The sequence below is a fragment of the Pteronotus mesoamericanus genome, unplaced genomic scaffold (genome assembly GCF_021234165.1).
Source record: "Pteronotus mesoamericanus isolate MK-2021 breed Mesoamerican mustached bat unplaced genomic scaffold, CSHL_Meso_final scaffold_174, whole genome shotgun sequence".
NCBI lineage: Eukaryota > Metazoa > Chordata > Mammalia > Chiroptera > Mormoopidae > Pteronotus > Pteronotus mesoamericanus.
Window position 1 is genome coordinate 40,312,806 of NW_026555309.1, and position 22,017 is coordinate 40,334,822.

General features: G+C 48.9%; 1 protein-coding gene across 2 annotated transcripts in view; it reads right to left on the reverse strand.

Moving 5' to 3' along the window:
- The window catches only part of ASAP1 (ArfGAP with SH3 domain, ankyrin repeat and PH domain 1), a 231,886-nt gene that overhangs the window by 209,417 nt on the left and 452 nt on the right, over nucleotides 1-22,017 (reverse strand). The window lies entirely within an intron of this gene.

Here is a 22,017-nt window from a genome sequence, read left to right on the forward strand (position 1 = left end):
TGGCAGGACTCCCCTCACTCAAGTATGTTGAACATGGAACGACCATGATCCAAAGCCAGAAATCCATAGTGTTTGAGAGTTACAACCGCCACGTAGGAAGAAAGAGTCGGGAGGCAGATTCTGGGCCTCACTTTGCCTGTCACGGCGATAAAGGGTACAGCAGGGGCGTCCCCCACCCCAGCCCACTGGCGACTCCTGGAGCTCCCTGGCCAGACAGAGACAGACAGTGGGGTCAGCTGCGAAACACAGCTCCTGAGAAAGCCCCGCAAATATATCAGGGTAGCCACTCTGCAAGCACGAGCCTAAGCAAGAGGCTGCTGGTAAAACAGGGGTGGGAACTACTGTTTCTGTCATGTGCTGCTCAGTCAGTGCAATGACTTGCACTAAGTTTTCAGGATGCTAAAAAAAAAGGGCGAACTCCTGGCACTTTAATGACTGTGAAATATGATTACTGGGAAACGAGATTTCCAAGTGTCGCATGGGGCCCAGAGGCCCGGGGTGGGGGGGCAAGGGGTATGCAGTGGAACCTACCCAACTCTGACCGCTGCCCACCAGAGACGGACCCCTGGGATTAAAGTGCTACAAAAAGAAGCCTCAGAAACTGCCCCCTGTAAACAATCAGGTTACCCCCTTGGAGGACCCAAGATAAATGTTTGCTGAAAGAATGATCAATCAACCCAGGGCAGTAAGACTTACCTCACACTTAAAATTACAGTAGCGGAGAGAAAGGCAAAGTCAACCAAAGGTGTGCGTGCACGTGTGTAAGGCTGTAGATCAATGGTTCTCACCCCTGCTGGTCAGTGTGGTCTGTCCCCAGCAGCAGTGGCACCACTTAAGAGCTTATCAGAAGTGCAGAATATTGGGCTTACCCCAGACCTACCAAGTCAGGATCAGCGCTCTGTCGGACTCCCCAGACAACGTGTATGTACGTTAGAGTTTGAGAAACACTGGCCTAGGTCCGTGAAACATAGTCAGAGCAAGCTATGTAAAGATAAAGCAAGGAACTAAAGGATATGGTATTTAAGAAAAATAATAGTGAGCAAGTGAGGCAGGATGAACGATGTTGGCACTGATCACGCGATGCCGACCGGAGTCAGAAGACCTGCTAGGCTCAGGGCCTGGGAGCGGCACCGTAAAGCCGAGGGGAAACACGGCACTTTCTGACAGTCCTCACGCTGATGTTAGTTCCGAAACGGAGCCCCTGTGTCCAAGAACGCTATCTGCATCTCGGTTTCTAGGAAAGCAGAATGGGGACTTCTACTCTGCACCCAGACCAGGCATGAGACACAGAAGAACAACCGGAACGATGTTAAAACATTAACGGAATCACCAGAGAACGTGTAAGAGGAACTGTTTCTTTACTGAACATTTTCAGTTAGAAGCAAAAAATCCCCTCACATCTCAGCACAAGAAAACAGCGTCCACTGGGCTGGAAAGAGACCCTCAGAGGCAGTCGCTGAGCGGGCAGGTAACGGCACGGATGGTTCTGCCCCAGCCATGGGGCCAAGGGCCTCTTCCCAGTCAAGCTGCTTTCTTCTGTTGTAACCAGCCTTCAATAAAACATCAATAATTAAGTAGCACTCAGCTGAAATTAATAATGCAATAGGTGGATTATAATAGGGAGCTTCCCTCTTACTTGAAGGGGCTTGCAAAAATGCCCCGTGGGTAGCTTGGAAACTCTTATCAAAGATGGTACTTTCTTTAACAGCCAATGCAAATCGAAAATGCACAGCCTGTCTGTTTACCAAAGTCCACAACTTGGAACCAGAACAGAAAAAATCTCAATGTTTCTAATATAAAAATCATTCGTTCTTCATAACAAACAAACACACACAGTAATATTTCTCTGGAAAAACAGCTCACATAGAAGCCACTCACAACTAAACATATGGCAGCAAGCAACTGAGAAGGCCAGCTGCAGGGAAATGATTCGGGGTCGGAGCACCTCCCCCACCCCCAAACTGTCCCTCCCTGCACTGCGCCGCAGGGGCCTGCTCTCCCTACCGGCTTCCAGTCCCAGGCTGGTGGGGAGAGAACCAAGAGGAGGGTCAAGAGAGGAGAACCTAAGCTCCAGCTCTGTCACTTACTCGGAGCTCCTTGGCTCTGCGCAGTTCCTAGGCCTTACGTTTCAGTTAACAATGACAACTGCACACAATGCCACCAGAATTAGAAAGAAAAGAAAAATAAAAAGGGGGGGAGGGAAGAAGAGAGGGAGAGAAACAGTCTCCAACCTAACCCCTAAGATTAGAAGAAAAGAGAGAAAAGGGGAAGGAAGGAGGGGGAAAGAGGGGAGAGTGAGAGACGCCAACCTACCCCACAGAGATGGGAAAGAACTACAGAAATGTGGAAATATCCTTCTTCTCCCTCAAGATACCATGGCCGAAGCCCCTCGTGGCAGAGGCTCTAGGACCTGCTCCCTCCCTACTCGGAGCATCCAGAAATGAAACCTCCTCCTTATGTCCTAGCTCTTCTCTTCAAGGTCACCATCTCCCCAAGGTGCCACACAGCTAATGAGATCAACTTCCTGTGCTGATGTGCTAATGAGAAAAGCCTGGATGCAGTCCAATGCTCTCAAGCAATATATACGCACATTCGCTCATTCTAGGTCTGGGTGGTGATCCAATTGTTTGTATGACGGGTGCTAGGCTGGGAGTAGACACCCTGGGAGCACCTGCAGGCAGGAAAACAGAAACGAAGACACACACTGCGACCAATGTCTACGGACACCCTGCTGTGACTGCCTGGATATGACCCAAAACAAGGGTATGCCAGCCAGGCCGGTCGTCAGGGCGCAAATGTAAACAGAGCACTAAAATATACTTGCAAAGTAACTAGATGAATATATATATCCTGTTTATTCTCCCTTGGAGGAGCTCTGAAGTGTAGCTGAAAAGGTTAGAGGGATAACTTCTCGGTGCAGGACGGTGAGAGCTCCCCAGGGGTGTCAGATTACCTACCACATGCGGCTGAGGAAGGTATGCAAGTTTGGGGCCAGAGCAGAATTGCTTGGGACAAGAAGCGGGAGGGAGAGTTCTGGTACCAGGAGCCTCCTTCTCTGAGGCTGCAGCTGCTGAGAGGGCTCCCTTGTCTCCGGCTGACCCCCACTTGGAGAAAGAGGTCACTGGTTAATATAGTCATGCCATAAATACTTAATGAGCAACATCTGCTCTCTAAATAGGCACTAAGTATAAACACAGAAGCAGCAAGAGTTATTCTCGAGATTTCAGTCTCAATGGAGAGAGACCTGCAAATCAGCAACAACAATGGAGGCTGCAGGGAGTCTTGATGTTTGCCAAGGGCACACACTTGAGGATCCAAGAAGGTTTCATCACGAAGGACCACAAGCTGTCAGAGAAAGAAGGGGCTTTATAGAGATTCTGAACCACCCCTTTGTTTCTCTTTTTGGTATTTTCTGCCTTTTTATTTTCCAACATTCAATATTATTTTGTATCAGTTTCAGGTGTACAACATAGTGGCTAGACACTCACATACTTTACAAAGTGACCCCCCACCCCGAAATTGCAAGCCCCCACTTGGAACCATACACCGTTACTACAACGTTACCGACTATATCCCCTCTGCTGCACCTTACATCCCTGCAACTATTTCGGAATTACCAATTGGTACTACTCAATCCCTTCACCTTTAGGTGAAGGCATCCCTTGCTCTTATCAGCTGGAAGCTGATGCTTCACCCTGCCCTCCTCTGTGGTCTACGCCTCTAGTATTTGTCAGAGAAAGGAAGAATTTCAGACCAGAAAACGGGGAAGGGGCGAAGGGATGGTCTCCCACAAACCACCGAGGGGAAGGAGGGAAAAGGCAGGAGGGTCCGGCAGGGCAGTTAGCACCCTGAAAATTCTACCACGCAGGCCCAGGGCAAGAATTGCAAGGGTTCTACAGCTCTACGCTGAAAAACGCCAGGAAATCTGCAACGTCCACTGCTTCATCTCTTGCAAAACAGCTGCCAGAAGGAATCCAGCTCCACCGCACCCCAGTCCTTTTGTTTTCCAATGCTCCACACGTCACCCGAAATTAGGTATTTCACAAAAATACGCCACGCCTCAAGGAAGACGAGCTGAAAGCACTGCGTCTACAGAAAGAAAAGGTCCCCTGGTGTCAAGGACAGGATGCAGGCTTGGCGGCCTGTGCAGGACATGGCAGCCAGGGCGCCCCAGCTGGGAGAAGCAGCCCCAGCGCCCTCCGCCCAAGCGCGCACCTCACTCCCTGGAGGCTCTTCCGCTGGCAGGCAGTGGCCCCGGCAGTGGCCTGCTGCCGTGGGCTCTGCCCAAAAGAGCAATGGTTCTCCAATGTCTTTGTCTCAGGACCCCTTTTTTTAAAAAATGAGAAGATCCCAAAGAGGTCTGTTATTTCTTGAAAGTGGGTTGTACCCACTGATATTGGCTACAAGAGAAATTAAAATGGAGAAGATTTTCCAAAGTTAAGAACACACATTTAATGAGCTGCCAGAGGAGGATACCGCCCCACGGTGCGCAGCCTCGGGAAAACTCCACTGCGCGGCTCAGAGAGAGGAAGAGCAGGCGGCGCAAACATTGCCTTTGTGTTACTATGAACGTAAGTTTTCACCTCACGGGGCCCCAGTAAGGGTCCTAGGACCCCCACAGACCCCAGAGACCATGCTTCGAGAACCACGATAATAGAGGCGATGACAAATAGCTAAGCAGTCAGACAAGCTCATTCCAGAACTCAGATGAGCAAATAAGGAAAGGCTTGGCTAGTCGACAGTGAGAAAATAAAGGCACAGGCTGGTAAAAGGGTAGGATTGAGCCCAGAATATTTTACAAGATGTTAATGTGTTTCCAAGTTAAATCATTTTTAAAGTTTGATCTGGCATCTTCTTAATATATCTATCATCTTAACTCCAAGCGCATGGTGCATGCTTCAGATAGAGTACAGAAATATCACCTGATATAATGCCTATATTATCTGACAATTGGGTTCATTTCCTATAGTACCACCAATCACTTGGCTCTGGTTCCTCACTGAGAACAATGCAACGTGTCGCTTTTTCAGAAATGTCTCTACAGTGTAACGAAAATGAACACACTCCAAAGACAGGGTATTACAACCCCTATTAGAAATCATCAATTCTGAATGCTAATGAAGCCCGCTAGTCGTCCCCAAATAATCAAACCCTAACATGTCTATAATAACCAACAGAACAACAATAACAAAAATGCTGTTGGACGGATGTTTGCATTCCCCCAAATTCACATGTTGAAATCCCAACCTCCCCACTTGGTGGTACAAGGAGGTGAGGCCTTTGGCAGGTGGTTACGTCACGAGTGTGGAGCCCTCCTGAACGGGGTTAGCGCCCTTATAAAAGGGTCTCAGGGAGCCCCCTGGCCCCTTGCACCATGTGGGAACACAAGAGGCTGACAGCCAACATCCCAGGACAGGGCACTCCCTGAGCCTGACTGGCCCCGCTGGCGCTCAGACCTTGGACTTCCAGCCTCCGTAACTGTGAGAAACACACTTCCAGGGTTTACCAGCCCCCGTGCCTACGGGTCTTCGTTTTAGCAGCCTGAACTAAGTCAGAAACATAATCCTATCAGGAAATAAAAGCCGCGAGTGGATGGAGGTGATAGTGGGTGGGTCCCTTCCATCCCATGAGGGTTAAGAAGTGAAGTCTGGCCCAACCTATCCACAGCTTCTCAGAGAACTTCTGCGCCACCTGTTTTCTTGTATCTCCTTTGGTTTTATAATGCCTTTGAACTTTCCTCTACCCCCCAACCTGAAATCTCTCCTTTTCATCAAATCATTCTCCCTTCTAAGTTTGAGCAAAGTGGCTAGTGGCCAGCCTTGCTAACAGGACCCCTTGGTCCTACAACCTCCACATAAAAGGGTGAGAACCAATGCCCCAGGGAGAAAGGAAGAGTTTACAGCTGCCATGTATATGCACACCGAGGCAGAGCATAAGGTGCGTAAGAGCTGGTACCTCCCAACGATCCTTTCAATACATACTACACCGATTGCACAGATGAAGAAACAAGATCAGAGGCCTGACGTGGCTGGTCCTAGATCACACCCAGGGGTGGAGGGCGGGGGCGGTGCTTCACTTCACCTTCATGGCTGCCCTGTGCACACAGACAGTATAAACGCTACAGTTGAGAATAAAGCACATATTTACAGGTGAGGCTGGGAGCAGGCACCTAAGACACAGAGACATTCAGTAACTTGCCCCAAATAATCCAGCTAGTAAGTGGCGGTGGCAGGCATTGAACAGCACCTACCTCGAGGTTTAAATGAGTGGACATATGCAGTTAACTTAGAATGGTGTCTGACACACAGCAAGCACTCAAGGACAATTAGCTGCTCCAAGTGCCCTGTACACAGAAAGTGTTCCACAGAGAAGCCGGCTGCAGCAGCGACAGACGTGCCAGGTAAATAAAGAGAGGGACACCCCTCCCAGGACCTTATCCCAACTATTCCTGAATAGCTTTAGTGCCCACAGCCACCCCAGCAAACCCTCTGCAACTTCTCCCATGACTCTTGCTGGCCAGGCAGAGCTGTGAGATTTTTTCAGTTCTGCTATTAAAAGCATGCAGTGGGGTGCGGTGGAAACGTGCATGCTGGGTAGCAGCAGCCCCGGCTCCGTCGCCTTCCGACTGCATGACATTGCTGACCCTCGGTTTCCTCAGCTGCACACAGAGGACAACCCTCACTTCTCTGTGCCACCAGCACCGATGTCCTGCTGCTGCTCTGGCCAGCTAGTGGCTCCAACAGAACACAGGCCCCCTTGGCAATTCCCACCCTCAAACCCCAGACAGCTATTGCTGGGCTCTGTCTGCTGAGCACCTGCTCCAGGACTGGGGCTGCCGGCCTCACGATCCATCTCACGGGGTGGGGCAGCGAGCGGAAACACCCCAGGACCAAGGAGCACCTATTCCCTGACCTTGGCTGTGCACGAATCCGGGCGCGCCCAGGGAGAGACGGAGAATGAACCCTCAAGTTCAAGGAACTCCAGGTAAGCGTAACAGACACAGAGAGAGATGCTTCATGAGGGAGACTTTAAATATATATGTACACACACACACACACACACACACGAAGTCTTTGTCATAGAAAAAGCCACGGGCACTCGAGTCTCGTCACCAGGACCCCACACTGAACGTGCACTCACCCCCTGCGTGATTGTAAGCAAGCTGCCCTCTCTGCCTGTCAGTTCCCCATCAATACCTCACAGAGCAAGATAATTCTTTGTAAACCGCAGGGTGGTGACAAGTATGATATGCCGGAACCTTTTCAACTGTTGAAGAATTGTGCTGTGGAAGGAATGTGGACAGAAAATTGAGGTCTCTGCAAAGAACAAGGCTTAAGAGTCAGCAAATGCACGAGCCATCTTGAATGGAGCAAGGGGGCCACCGGGCAGGCGACAGCTCTGAATGGGAAGCGGGGAAGAGGAAGGAGCAGGGTGGCGAGTGTGGCTGTCACAAGGGCCAGCTCACGTGGCAGTTCTCTCCCACCGGAAGGCAGTACTCTTTTTCATTAATTTCTCGAATTTTTCAAAACTATTTTTCCATCCTGACAAAATGATCTCAGGCTCAACGACAAAATTAGTTACTTAACACATAAAACACAATGCGATGATCCATAAATGTTTGTTTGTATCAATAAAAACAGTCATTTAAAGAGATCTGTCCGGTTCTGTGCTCTGACTGGGCAGTGGCTGCAAACTCAGGGCTGATGAGAAATCTCAAAGATCTGAAAATGAAGTGTTGGACCTCCATGATGGCTAAGGCTCCTTCTGGCTCTAAAATGGCAAGCTTGTATTATTTCCCTTGACCTCTTACAAGTCCTGAGATTCCTCCCCGTTCTCCTTCTGCTCAGTCCCACAGACAATACTTCTCCCAGACTCGCCATATTCTCAATTCTTCCACGATTCACCTTTGCCTAAATTCCCCAACACCCCCACCCCACTGTGTGTGTGCATGCGTGTGTGTTCGTTTATTTATTCCAATATGGTTCATTCTACTGGCTCCTCAGCTTTGGAGATGAACAAACGAGTAAGACAATGTCCTGTCCTCTAAACAGTTCTGTGACGGACTCGGCACCCACATCTCAACACGGCGGGTGCTGCCTGAAGAAAAGCCTGCGCTGGCTGGAGAAGACAGTGACCCCAAACAATTCACTGTTTTCCAAGCGTCCCACAGTCTGAGGAAGAATGGGTGGCTCCCGGGCAAAGGGGAACTGCCCGGGGAATGAGAAGCCGCTGGGCCTTCTCCGAGGGTGAGGACACAGACTAACATAGCAATTTATCCCACAAGAGAGACAAGCAAGGTTAGGCCCTCAGGAAGCAACGGCTGCCATTTCAGAAATAAACACCAATTAACTCATCCTGGGTAACAATTTGCGCTGGGTGTGGAGCAACTCCTCTCCCTCCCCACTCTAACGTTTCTCGGGGAGGAGAACGAGCGGAAATGGAGTATCTGATGAATAACAGTTGTGGTATTCATGCTCTTGCACCCAATGCATAAAATGTACACAGCTATTTAAACTGTGGATTTAAAAACTATGAGTTTAAAGATGGGAATTCTCATTCCACGTCTACATCTGAACAGGCTGTAACAGCTGAGGCAGCGGCACGGCCTCGATGAGCTGAACAGATCTTGGTCGGACGCTCGGCTCTACTGTACACCAGTTGTACAGTCTGGGCATTTATTGATCTGCTCTGGGCATCTATTCTCTCCCTATAAAGTAGAGAAGCTCCTGCAAAGCTGTCTTACGGATCAGAAGTACGTAAAAAACTTAATATGCACTACGCTCCGCAGAGAAGCTGAATAAATTGTGGCTATTACAATATTATGATGGCTCCTGAATGCTTCTTAAGGCTGTTCCAGCATGGTGGTGAATACTGAAACATATCCAGGAGGCTTTGTAGTAAAAGACTGGGTTTGTTTATATGGGGGGTGGGGGGGGTCATGGAGTGGAGTTTTTTAATAACCAGTATTCAGCATGATTTAGCAACGCCACATGATTGAGGGGGTCCTAATAAACCACATCTAAGTCATTAAGTCAAGTGATATGGTGCATTACAGCAGGAAGTGACTTGGACACTGAACTCTCAAATGACAGCTTCAGAGTGAGGACACCCCCCCCCCCCACCACACGCCTGATTTAGGCGCAGGGCACCAGAAACGCCACCCTGCTCCCCACATGGATGTGTGATTCAAGAGTCACAGTGCCAGGCTCCCGTCCATTACTCATGATTGTAAGAGTAAGTCTGGGTGAAGCGCCCACAGAGTCTAGCGCCCTGTGGAGACAGGCTTGACCAAGCAGTACTTTTGGGGACCTGGGGTAAGAACTACAGAGAGCGGAGAACTGGGCACTTGGAAGACACACAGATCCCAGTCTGGACCTTGGTTTTTTCCCTTCAACAGTATAACCTGAGCCAGCACAGAGCCCACCACCGAGCCGCAGGCTCCTCGTCTGAAAATGCAGTGTTACATCACAGACTCGTTGTGAGGACTGGGTGGTAAAATGCATGCCGAGAGCCTGGCAGCTCTCCGAGTCTCTGTTTCTACGCTCTGTAACGCCAGGACCGGAGAAACCACCTCCTGAGGCTGATGCAAAGATTAAATTAGGCAACGTCTTTACCTTGGCATCGTTTCTAGGTGTTCACTGGACTGAGCTATGGGAAGAGACAGCCAGCCACACTGTAAGGTGAGGGAACCCGCACGTTCCACACCTACCGCGATGACCTCCCCGTGAAGCCCGAAAGCCCCCCCGCGCTGTTGGGTGAGGGCGCCATGCACTGTTAGAGGTGCATACAGCCCTGGGAGAGGTGAGGCCTGTGTCGCCTCATTAGGCATTACTGCCTTTAAGTGAATCATCGGTGAGACTTTCCTCCAGGAGAGGTCGCTGAAACAGACCCTCGTAAGGAAGATAAAGGTCCGAAGCCAGGACAACCCTGGTGGGGTGGGGAGGGGAACACAGAGGTCCAGGCAGCAAAGAGAAAGCAGAGGAATGACCCAAGCCAGGCGCCGCCCTGGCTAGGAGTCCCTTGGACTCCATGTCTGGGTTTCTACACGTCCGCCCCCCCCCCGCCCCCCGCCCCGTTCCTAGTAAACGCTGGTTCTTTATTCCACAATTCAGGAAGTAAGAAGTCACCACTGAGAGGCTGGAGTGCTGACAAAGCCGAGCTGCCCGCTTCCCCATGACTCTGAGCTGACATGGGCCCTCAGCGCTCCACTGTGCCGAGTAGTTTGCACATACCCACACGCGCTCCGTTTTCCCCTTGCTACTCGTGGTAACATCTACATCACCAACGTGGACAGGAGGCCAACAGCACGCTGGAAGTCCAGTCTGTTCTTCTAAGTCAAGACCTCACTCCAAGCTGTCCCTGTGTGGAAATACCCCTCTCACTGGCCCGGGCCACCTTTCTGGGGGAATCTGGCAATATGACAACTGTATCAGAAGTTTATGAATATACATGGCTTTAACCCAGTAATTGTACTTTTAGGAACCTTATCAACACTGGTGAAGATAATGACAGATGTATTAAAATAGTCACTGTTGTCTTTTCAACATGGGTCTTCCTTGGGAGCAACTGCTGAGCCACTGTTCCTCAACGGGGGCAACTGAAGGGAAATACCATTAACGCGATGACATGCCATATGAAGCTGTAGTGCAGATTTTTTTAGTAATGTGGGAAAATGCTCGTGATGGGCTGAATGAAAAGAAACAGTGTTAGGTACGCCTGAGGCGACCATAGTGGCGAGCCAGCTGGTGGGATCGCGGATGACTTTTGAGTTTTCTTTTTTATGCTTTTCCTAGTTTGTTTTTAACAAAGGGAATGCATTCCTTTTATTTTTCAAGATGAAAAAATTATTAGGAACAAAGGTATGTTAAAAAAAGATTGTAGCACATGTTAAGTGACACCAGAAAGATACAATCAACACTATCCAGACTATGGGAAACTCTACAGGACAAACAACCCCATTTATTCAACAGATTACAAGCAAGCAAGAAAGGGGGGTACCTATAGATTAAAGAAATTCTAAATATAGGTCAGTCTACGTCAACATATAAATCTCATTTGGATCCTGATTTGAACAAATCATTTCAAAAAAAGACACCAGGGAAATCTAAATATTGACTAAAGATATTGAGTAAATGTTCAATTTTTTTTTTTTTATGTGATCATGGTACTGTGGTTCAGTTGCTGTTTTTACGTCCTTATCTTTTACAGATACATACTAAAATATTTATGGATGAAGTGAAACAGTACCTGGGATTGATTTTTAAAAACCAGGGGCGGGGCGAGAGGTGAACACAAGACTGGCCAAGGCAGATCAGTGTGGAAGCGGTGTCACGCGTGCCGAGATTCATACCAATCACTGTACCTTCATAAACGTGCGAAAGCTAAAAAACACCGACCAACTAAAACAGAAACATGCCCCAAATAAAAATCACTTGAAGTTCTGAGCTAAGGGAAAAAATGGACTATAAAAGTACGTGTAGGTGGGGGAGACTCTAATAATGCAAAGTATCACAAAATGACCCAATAGTAAAAGCCATTTTTTTCTTTGAAAAGGCACTCTGTAAGTTGAAAATTACTTGACAAAACATCTCATCGGTGCATCCCTTTCAGATGGTGCATCACTGCAGGGTGGGGCGCGGGTAGGACACTCGAGACCAGAAGGCAGGACTGGCCGACCTCAAGCTCCAGCATGCTACTCTGCCAGTCTTGTGACCTTTGACAAGTCACTGTAACTCTCGAGCCTCAGCTTTCCTGCCTGCCAAATGAGGAAATGGTGGCTTTGCTCCCTTAGAAAGTGTTGCGGGGACAAAATGAGTCAATACACAGGAAAGCACTTTGTGAGCTGTTACAATACAGAAATGCTGGAAAGTAAATGCAGGGCACCGGGCTCATAAAATCGTATGATTCACTACTTACCATTTATGAAGGAAAATCAGAGAAGTCAACTCTTTTTCAAAGACCCCATCTCTCATTAATCCCTCCAATACCGTATCATGAACTGGCTGCCCCGGATGACAAATGACCTAAATTTAAATGCCTCCCACTCATTTGTTTGTTGTGTAAAGGAAACAAACGAGGAGGGAAAAATGTTTTTCCTTTCCCGCTGGCAGAAGTGCTGTGTTTGTGTCTGTATGTGTGTTTGTTTCCGCTAAGAGAGTGAACGCTATGGTGACTCTCGGATTCTGGGGGTGAGGCGGCGGAGGGAGGGTGCGGGCCACGGAGCCCCACGGACCCAGGTTTGATGCTGGGTTCCATCACATAGGAGCTGGGTGACGTGTGGGTTAGAAAGAACCCACGTGAAGTACTCAGTTCAGGGTTGGGACTCAAAAAAAGGGGTGCTATCACGGTTCCAGATGTGGCTAAGCCAATGACAGGCGGCAGGATGCACACACCAAAAGGGTGGGCGTCCAGGTCCGCCATGAATCTGTGAAACATTTCAGCAAATTGAGTAACTGAGGGTTTTTCCAATTGTTCTGTGCAATCGGTGGGCGTATAACTAAAGCCCAAAGAGGTAGACAGCAGAATCTGGAAAACCTTTACCAGTTCCGACCTCAACAATGATAAATCAAAGGCGGTTTCACCATAATCTTCATTATTTTAGTCAAATTTATGAGTGCCAACTAGGCAACAAAAAAGGGGGCTGGGGGGGAGTTATCCACGGCTCTGGGGTACTTTCAGTCTAAATCTACTAAAGACAAGACATGTGTGGACATGTATAAGTACATAATTTAGTTCATTAGCCAGTCAATGACAATTATCCAAAAATCACAGGAAGAAATGCCACTTCCGTGGCCGTCCAACTGGTATTTTAATACCCTGTCAGGAAGCTCTCATTCGACTCTAACCTAAGTATCTCGTGCGTCAGCTGAAGAGTATTTCCTGATAGTTCTATTCCATTAACCTTCTATTCACAAGATGAAGCATTTTGTTCTTGAAAACGAGTCGGAGGTAGAATGAGCACCACAGATTGGGCCAAATCCTTTCTGAGCCGGGCTCATCATTGGTAAAACAGAGGAAGAGCAGCCACCCCACAGAAATGTTGGAAGGATTAAAGTAAATGAGATGGTGTGTATAGGCATCCAGCCTGGCAGCCAGCACACAGTAGGTGCTTAGTTGCAGTGTTCATGTATCCTGAATACCTGGGACAGTGATTTGTTTCGGCACCATTGTATTCACTGGGAGGCACTACACGTACTTGCCCCGCTATGAAAAGTCTTACTATTGTTAAATCGGCAGCAGCTTATGTTGATTTGCACTTTGTAGAAATAAGGAGTATCTAATTTTATGTAAGTGCTATTACTATGAATAAACATTACAAGGAAAGGGAAATGGGCTTCATAAAAGATGATTAATGAAACACAAAGGAAGACTCTCGACATTTTGAGAAAACAAAGATGCTCAAATTTTATTTTGTGTGTCACTGGTCAGCGAAGAAGCCACTTAATGGAAGGAGAGCTGTTAGCCCTTTTCAGACCTTTAAGCAGCGTCCGTTATTTATGCTGAGAGAAGGCCATCAAACCAGAAAATTCCCCAAACACAGCCCAACTCCCCTGCACAGCCTCTGTCCATCCTCGATATCTATGGAAGGGTATTTTTAAGAACCACATGATCGCTGTGGATTTAGGCAGCAGTGGGGAGTTTCTTCGCTGCCCACACCCTGTGTGGAATGTTAGTGCTTCTTGACCACATCAGGAAAGCTACAACGAGGCAGCACAGCGCTCTGACCACAGCCCTTCAAAGTGTCCCAAATGAGCACCAAGCAGAGAGGTCAAGGGGAAGCGAAACCTGGGGAGAGCAGAGCAGGGAACCCAGCGCACTCCCCTGCTGCTGGGTGCCAGGCCTGCAGCTGCCCAGCCGGCCGGCCCACTGTCCTCCTGTGAACACGGGGGGCACTGGCCCCTGCACTGTGTCCCCCTCCAAACCAGGTGGCGTCAAGAGACCCGGACCCTCATCCCAGCTTCTCTGTGTTGTCTGGGTGAACAGAGAGGGCACTTCCCTCCCCTCTGAGGACGGAGCCCCCTCCCCGCTGGAAGGGAAGGGCTTAGCCTTGCCCAACAGGGAACCCCGCGAGGCTGGCCAACATGCCCTCCATGCCGGACCAATCCGATCCTCCCTGGAGCTTCAGCTGGCTGGGCGGGGGGCGGGGGGGCGGTGGGCGGCGCACTGGAGTCCGGGCTGGGGGTGCCATCCTCAGCCGTTTCCCCCGGAAGGGAACATCCTCCTTTCCTACTCTTCTTGCCATTCATGTTCCATGAGTCACTCCAATACACCCCACCTTTGCCTGAATTAGCTGTATTTTGTTTTCTTGGGATGAGGTGGAGCCTGTTCCTTACAACAAAGAAGCCTACCACCGTTGGGTGTTCTGGGCCTCAGCTTCCTCATCCGTAGGAAGGAGGGGCTGGGCTCGATGGTGTCGGAGGCCCTCCCAGCTCTGCGGAATATATTTCATAATAGTACAGTCATCAGGCCAGGTGCTAGGCTGTGCACCAGGGACGCGGCCATCTCTGTCCTAGCCGCTGAGCACAATGTGACAGAAATACAAGCTATCTAGGCTGTATTTGTAACAGGAAGAGCTTGGAAGAGCTTCTATTTTCCTCCATCCAAAGCACCTGGAGGGGACAAAGATGGCCTAGCTCATCACAGCCAACTCCATTTCCTGCAATGGTTGGTACCAAAAATGTAGTTGTTTTCAGGGCTTTCCCTCCCTGGTACATGAGGTTCTGTCTGTTTTTGTTTTCCTAGTTTTTGGGTGGCTAAATTGGGTGCTGTCTTCTCAAATGGACTATATTCCAGTTCTTTTGAGAAAATTATACCATAGCCTCAGCATTAAAATTCAGCTCTTACGTAAGTGGCCACAAGTGGCACCATGACCCACAGCTGCTCAGGATGTGCTCCAGGCAGGAAGTTGCCCACTGTGGGCTCCTGATTCTGTAAAGACCAAGCGGAATCCAGTGCCTGGAGGTCTGACCTGCCCTCTTGGCCCACAGATAATGAAAGCTCATTTTACTGACACTGAAAAGGGTCATGAGGCACACGGAGACACAAGTTCAAGTAAACCCTTTTTACTTTGGGGGGCTCTCCCTCCAGGCCAGAACAGAATTCCTTGCGGTCTCCATGCCTTAAGCTGTAGTCAGGAGAGCACACAACCTGGCTGCCACGCTCCATCCTGGCCAGGGACAGGGCACAAACGCTTTCTGCACCTGCCCACAAGGAACCACAAGCATCTGCATTTATCATGAAACAGAGGACATGGCTCCTTCGCCAGAAGCCCCGGGGGATGTCAAAAGGGCCAGTGCCGTCCTGGCTTTGATGCACCAACGGAGGGGACGTGGCAGAGGGGGTGTGTGGGGGCGGAACAGAAAGAATCAGCAGGGACATGAAGAAGCAGGGCCACTGAGACCGCCGGTGGAGCCCATCGGGCTGGCCCTGGGCGGCAGGCAGCACAGCTCGCTGGTTCGCTGACCTCAGAGTAGCGCCCACCAGGGACTGAGTGTACAGTAAATCAGAGCTGGCAGTCTGTTTCAGATCAAATTGGCTTTGACCATGATTCCAGGGGGCAAAGAGTTTAGTGTTGCCTCCGGTCCCGTGTGCACCTCCAACAGCAGGTCCTTGAAGGCACACAGCTGGCCCTGTCATCTGACCTCACCACCCAGCCTTCTGAAATGAGTCTCCCAAGTCTCCTCCTCACAATTACATATTCAACGCTCTAGGCCGATCATAGTTAACAGCGACAGCGATGAGGATAACAAGAACAATCATTTGTTGAGCAATTCCCATGCCAGCTACTGTTCTTAGCACGTCACATACAGTGACTCGCTAAGAGGTAGGTACAACCTCCGTGAGGAATGGATGGTGACCCCCCCCCCCACCAACACCCTGCCTGACACACACTAGAAGATAACAGGGCTGCAACGAACCTAGGCAAGGATACGTCTTCCTCATTGCCCCAAAGGCCACCACTGGTCCAGAGTGGAGAGAACTCTGCCCATCTCCCCATCAGGGCATACCTCTCACCTCCTTCCTCCCCACCCCACAGCAGGAGGGCTGACTGGCATGACTGGTCAGACCCTGCCCTTCACCAGGCCACATTTTAACAGAATGAAGTCACTTGAGTGCCTCATGTGCATTATCTCCCTTAAGACTCAACACAATTCCATTTATCAAATGAGGAAACCGAGGCTTAGATGCAAAGTGATCTCTAGCCCATCACTTACTCATGTTTAAATAATACATTGGGACTGGTTGAGGCCAAGGTCTGGCTCTAGTCCCCAAAGGGCTAGGTTACCCGAATGAAAACCACCTCTCTGAGGCTCCCTTGACTCACAAACATAAAGGCAGAGATCTAGGTGGCGTCTGAATGCCCAACAGCACACGTGCTCCTAACGAAAACCTCTCGGCCAACATCAGGGAGCTGTGTGGTCTCTGCGGCTGCCTCGCACAGACACAGTGTGTCTTGTGAGAGAGCAGACTGGCTAGCAAGACCAGGTGCCTAAATTCGAATTTACTCCCCACCCATCCCCACTTGGAAGCAACATCTAGGGAGCGTCAAGGAAAGAGTCGTGCCCCCCACCCCCCGCCCCCAATAAAACCAGCTTCCATAGCCTTTGGAGAGTACAATGCAAAAGGCCTGGGCTGAGAGTCACGAGACCTGCAGATTCAAATCCCTGAGTAATTTCCTTCCCATCTTTAGGCCTCAATCTCCTCTGGTTTATTCATATGTAAGAAAATGATGGGATGCTACCGGACAGGGCTTTTATTGGATGGTAGGTGTGGAAAATATTTTTTAAACCCTAAAGATAGTGTATAAAACACCAAACAGCGTTAGCCTGGAATAAATACTTGGCCAACAGGTTTCCGCCTTGTTTTAGGAAGAGCGTGAGTTCTGGTACACCAAGGAAAGCTCCTTCTCTCACTGCTTCAGCAGGCAAATGTGTTCTTCGCTGACCTTGGCCAGTGATGTCCAAAAACCCCAAACAACTCACTCTAAGTATCTCTGGACCGGGTCAGTGGGCTGGGCCACAGAGCCCAGAGCTGTGTCCGGGCCAGAGGTATCCAGGGAAGGCTTGTTCACCTTCTGCTGTTTTATCTTCAAGGGATCAGGGATAAACACAGGACGTGTTCTTTACCTGAAGTAATACACGGGGTCAGCCTAGACTTTATGTAAGCCCTTCCTGAGGCCACTTTTTCAGTAAGACCACAACCAAGTTTAGCAGCTGCTTTGTAAAGAAGCACTTCCTAGTAAGAGGACCAGCTTTCAGCACACAAGAGGAGCCACGCACTCGCATCCTGGAACCCTGCGGGTGGATGAACAGGACCATTCCTCAAGCTCTGGCCACTGAGGTCTCATGTGTGATGCTCCACAGAGTAACACGGGAGGACCTAAAGCCCTTTATTAATGACTGGGAACCTCTAGTCAACCTGGAAGATGCCCAAAAGAACACAGGTAAAAAGTACAACTTACACAGACAGCAAGGAAGCACAGATAAAGTCTGACTGGCAGGCATAAAGACACCAGGGAAATGGGATAAATGCCCAAATCCACTCGTGACTGTTGGTATGACCTTGGGAAAAGATTCTACTGCTGTAAAAGAGGGTCCATGACAATAGTAGGGGAACGTAAGTATGAATCACAGCATGAATAGGGTTAATACCTAGCAGGAAGACTAGTAACGAGTAACTACTGTTATGATGAAAGGGTGAATTTTGACAATCAATCTACATTCCACACCTTCATTCTTCATTCAGCCCAACATTTCTCTGCCTTCAGGAGGGAGTGAACACATCACCTGCACACGTTAAGCCACGCCAGCCTCTAACGCGAGACTCACACTTGATTGTCAGCCCCCGTAAGAAAGCTCAGGCTGTACTTGTGGAGGGTAGGGTTGTTCTCCTGCTTGTCCCGGGGCCTGGCACGCTGCTGAGCACCTACCGGGCACTGGGCAGCTTGTCTACTGACTGGATGGTCATTTGAGTGATTTCACTTGTATTGCTGGGGTGAATGTCCTATATTATTTTCTATGAACTGTCCCTTCCTACCTTGTTAAGAGTGACAGCCCTATTTATCTCTTTCTCAAAGACTCTTAGTCTCTCCATACACAATCCAGATAATTACCCCAATACTTCACAGCTCGGCTGAGCGAAGTGTCTCATATCTAGCAGGTGCTCTCAAAAAGCATGTTGGGTAAATGCGGTTGCTGGATTACAACCAACTAAGTCCCCACATTTGAATCTGAAAAACCATAACCAAATATCTGAAAGCACTGGGGGAAAAATAGTGCATTTAAGTATTGCAATTAAGAACTCCCTGGAATATGAACCTGAGGAAAAGCTAAGCCACTTAGGAACTTAGGCACCTCTGTTTCATGAGACCAAAATTAAAGGCACAATAAAAGTGAAGCCTCCTACGTTCTCTACAAAGCCACTGAAACAGGTCTTTGTGGACATTTAGAACGTCTGTTTTCTGTCTTAACTGCTTAAGGATTTCCTAACTCCATTGATTTACTAGCCATTTGATCCTAGAGACAAATAACTTCATCTCCAGGCCTCAATTTTCCTCTCTGTAAAACGGAGATAACAGTTGTCCCTCCCTCCTAAAGCTCCTTCGAGGGGTCAAGCAGAACAGGCGCACCATCTGCCCACGACAGGCCTGGTGCAGAGCAGCTGTTCAAAAAATGAGCAGAACATGCCTCCTTCACTGGCACCAAGGATAAGGGGCTGGCCCAACACTGAATCACCAAGCAAACCTTCGTCGGAGTCTCCCCTTCATCAAGCACTAAGCTTTGACCAATCCCGGCCTTTAATGGAGGGTCTCTTCTCCTGTCTCCCCATGACAGCGGTCCTGGAATGCCTGCTTGCTCCCTTCTTGGGAAAGCTGTCTTCTCCTACCCTCCTAGTCATTTACTCATAACTTCCAAATGGTCACGAGTAAAATAGACACGTCAGTGTGCTTTGGTTGCTGAATAAGCAAAACACTGGCTTTCTGCTTGGAAAACACTCACACACCAGGATGAAACCTTGGCAGCCAACCCATCCCTGCTTCCCAAAGGCAGCCACTCATTGTGCGCCAGCCACATCATGACTCCCAGAATCACAGGGGACCCTCCACCCTCAACGGTGAGGCCCAGAAGTTAACTCTGCCTCCTTTACTGTCTTTCTGACCCATTTCCTACAGGGCTCATCACAGAGAGATTTCAATGAAAGCACCAACATCTGCAAAGCACAACACTCTCTGCCAATGACCGGGCAAAAGGAAGGTGTGGGTTAATCTTGGGCTCCAAGCTTGCAGCTCTCTGAGTTTTTTAGTTGAGACTTATGCATGTTAATTAGGAACCCAAAGAGCAAAAAAGTTAGTAAATAAACAAGAAGACATTCAACTACTAGAACTAGAAAAGATTTTTTTTAAAAGAAACAATTCCAAGCTGCCCAAATTAATTCCTATTCCTGAGTTTCCACATCACCAAAAAAGTACCCAAAAGTTCTATTCCTAAGAATAACCACAAGACAACACAAACAGTGTTCCTCAAGTTTCCAAATGAAGCAAATGCCAACAAGATTTTGTGGTATGCCCCAAAACTTCTTATATTTTTGAGGGTAACAATCTTATGCCTCATATTTTTTAAGAGCTGAATTCTGATCCACAGACGATCTCTATAATAATGCACCCCTGCTATATATGTAAGCTTAGGAGGAAAAGAAAAATTCAACTGTAATGGTTATCTAATAAGAAGATAGAGTGTGTTTCACATTTATGGAAATGGCGATCACTCATGGGTCCAACCTCATGGAATATGATTCAAGAGTTAAAAGATACAGACCGAGGACAATGACTTCTTGACCAGTACCGTACTCAAGTTCAGAAAGAGAGTTACAAAATTACTTCGCCATTCTGAGTAAAACATTTATTGTTCTATTTTTGAGAACACGAATATTATCACTGTACTTTAACATGACACTTTTAAACTTCTAGCCTGGTTCCAATTTCCTTTTCTAGTTCATAGGTGACCACATTTATATTGTGATTGGATCTATTTTTCTACCTAACCTTGTAAAACAGTCTCTCTCTCTCTCTCACACACACACACACACATAAACACACGCGCGTGCGTGCGTGCAAATGTATCTCTCTTGCATTTGCTTTTACATTTAGTTACATCACACTAAGACCAGGAACAACAGCACATAATTCAACTGTAAGCCTATCCCCTGGTGTTGCTGCAAAATATGGGCACATAACCCCTACAAATAGCCTCACCAGCTACTTACCCTTATCACACCCCACCCAAACAGAATAAAGTAACACTATCTGAATGTGCAGAAAGGGAAAGTTAAAATAACTAACGGCTCTATCAGCACGCACTGAGGAAGTTATCTAGCAGGAAAATAACCTCACAGTCTAAGCTATATCACATCCTTCAAAGGCATATTCAATTAGTACAGAAAAAGTATGCAAAATGCTCCTCTATCAGCATATTCCAATGCATCCCAATTAAGTGCAGGACAGACCCTCCATGGTGTAGAATGCCTGGCAACTCCATTTAACCCTAGACACTAAGCTTCAGGCAAGTGCAAGATGGACGGTCCACAAAAGCAAACACACAAACAAAGATCCATTTACCTCTCTGGCTTCCAAACAAACCTAGTTAGGTGATATTTCTCCAAAATTTCAAAATTCACTTCCATAACCCAACATTTACTTAAGAAAGAACTCTAGGAAGCATCCTCAACTGGCGTAAAACGTTTGGACTGATTTGCAGCACTAGGCAGGCAAGACAGACGCCACTGCCCCCCCCCCCCACCCCCCCCCCCCCCCCAGCCTGTACTAACAGACATCTCCCCTCTCCTAAAATTTAGGACTCCTGTGCTTCAGAATATCAGACCTGTGTGTTCCCTGGTCTGAAGAGCAAGTATCAAAACCCGATTACCAACAGCCCTTTGCCCACAGAAGCCCCAGCTTCTCAATGTTATAGAGGGCTAGCCGTAGCCAGCTTACAGCAGAAGGAACGTCCCAAACCTCAAATAAACCAACCCAGGATAATCCACCCAGAAAATAAAAAACGATCTGCTTTCTTAACTTCCCCCAATGCTGTCTTTTTCAGCTGAAATCAGTTTGTCTTGTTTGGAGGGGAGTGGTGCTTTATGGCACTTACAGATGGTGCCAAGTTCCAGGGCAGATGTCCTATTTTCACTGACGTTCAGAGGCTTCTGCAGCTCTTGGGCGTGTGGGTTTCTCCTTACCTACCCACCCCACCCATCACTAATTCACTTACAATTTTAAAGGAAATCGCTATGCCCTTGGCCCTGTCCCCAGACACTAAGGAGGGTTCCCGGAGGGTCTAGATAGGAGGAGCTGTTCCTCCTGCAGCTCTGGCCCCCCCTCCTCCCCGTCTGGCCGGTGCTTCCAGACAGAAGGGCCTCAGGTCGCTGCTCACAGCTAGAGTGCCCTGCAGGCAGGTCCTGCTGGCACAGAGCCTCAGCCTCCAGCGCCACCAAACCCTCCTGAGGGGAGCCGGGTGGGGGACCTGTCCGCGCAGATCGTTCCGTGCACTCAGGGTTTTAGGCACCAGGACTAGAGGGTAGGGATGTGGAGGCAGCTTCAGCCAGCGTTCCCTTGCCTATGCGGCTAAGCCTGCCTGGCCAAGCCCTGGAAAAGTGCATTCACTGACCATCTCCCTGTCCCTTGCTGGTGACCTTGGCCACGTTGCTAAGCTTCGCTCTGCCCTCGGTGGCCTGACACCACCTACTTCGTGGGTTATGACAGGGTTCTAAGGATGTGGAAAGCATCAAGCAGACTGCCCAGCACCCAGGAAAGGCGAAAGATACGGAGAGGACTTCCCTCTTCCTCCTGGGGGTGTCCGGAGCTCGATCAGTCCTCTGCCCACCTCCAGCCTCCGGGGATCGGCGCCCGGGCACATAGGGCAGGGGGCTGCACATCCGAGGTCACCCGTCTAGCTGGGAGCCGGGGGTCCGGGAGGGGGTGTGGCTCCCCAGCCCCAAACATCCCCGGCTCAGGAATCAAGG